This window comes from Carlito syrichta, unplaced genomic scaffold (assembly GCF_000164805.1).
Source record: "Carlito syrichta isolate Samal-C Ts95f unplaced genomic scaffold, Tarsius_syrichta-2.0.1 Scaffold139178, whole genome shotgun sequence".
Lineage (NCBI taxonomy): Eukaryota > Metazoa > Chordata > Mammalia > Primates > Tarsiidae > Carlito > Carlito syrichta.
The window spans coordinates 115,031-116,134 of record NW_007083274.1 but is presented as its reverse complement, the minus strand read 5'-3'; the positions used below and the strand labels follow the sequence as shown (position 1 = coordinate 116,134).

General features: G+C 55.4%; 1 pseudogene; it reads left to right on the top strand.

The window, feature by feature from the left end:
- LOC103251327 overlaps positions 1–1,104 on the top strand; it is a 2,982-nt pseudogene continuing 1,878 nt past the window's right edge.

The following is a 1,104-nucleotide window of genomic DNA, read 5'->3' as shown; positions in this document are numbered from 1 at the left end:
ATGGCTCCTGTCTGGGAGGACCCTGAGGCCCACTGGCGGGGGAGATATCCCTCAGGTCCACACAGCCTCAAACTGGCTCCCCCGTCCAGCACACCCATGCTCCTCACTCTGACCACTAATGTCCTGGTCATCTTTCAAAGGCACCACAGTCTGGCCTCAGGTACTGTGGCCACTATGCAATCTTTCCAGTGAACCTAGGCACCCACACGGAGGGCAAAGCCAACCTTGCTCCTCGCAGGCCCTGGAGGTGCCTGCGACTCAGAACATGGGTGAGGGCTACTTGCTGGGCACAGACTGAGTCAAGAGAAGTGGCCCTGCCAGTCTCCATCTGAAGCCGACCTCCTGCTGCAGCCCTCCGACTCTCACAGACTTCCACATGCGAGGGGCAGCAGGGTGGGTGGGGGTCCTGCAGGGAATGATGGGAACTGGACAAATGTTGGCCTGAAAGGCCATCTTCCTGAGTGTTGTGTTTACTTTCCCAGCGCATTGTGGAATAACTGGTGTGTGCGAGTGGGCATGGCCATGTGTGTATGTGCATGGCCGTGTGCATGTGTGAGTGGCTGTGTACGTGTGTGCATGGCTGTGTAAATGTACTGAGAGTGCATGTGTATGTGTGTGTAGGTGGGCAATGCACCCAGATATGTGTATGTGCATACGGGTGTGTGTGCGTGTGGAATGTGTGTGTCGTGGCAGCGTTGTGGGTGTTGGACACGCGGATGTGGACGGCGGGGAGGCAGTAGCCACATAACTGGGCTGGTTTCCATCTATGAATGATGATAATGATTTTGGCCTACAGCCAAGGTTGAACAGGTGATGATACTAAATGCTCCTTTCTGTGCTCAGAGGTGACAGGATGGAGACAGCAGGAGGCAGTGTAGCACAGAGGGAGATGATCCTGCTAGGCAAGGTAGACTGACTTGGAGCCCAACTCTGACATCTGTGGATGGGGCGGCTGCAGGCCAGTTGCTTAATACTTCTTTTTTTTTTTTTTTTGAGTTGGAGTCTCACTCTGTCGCCCAGACTGGAGAGCAGTGGCACGCTCCCAGCCACCACAGCCTCGACCTGCTGGGCTCCGGCGATCCTTCCGCCTCAGCCTTCCAAATT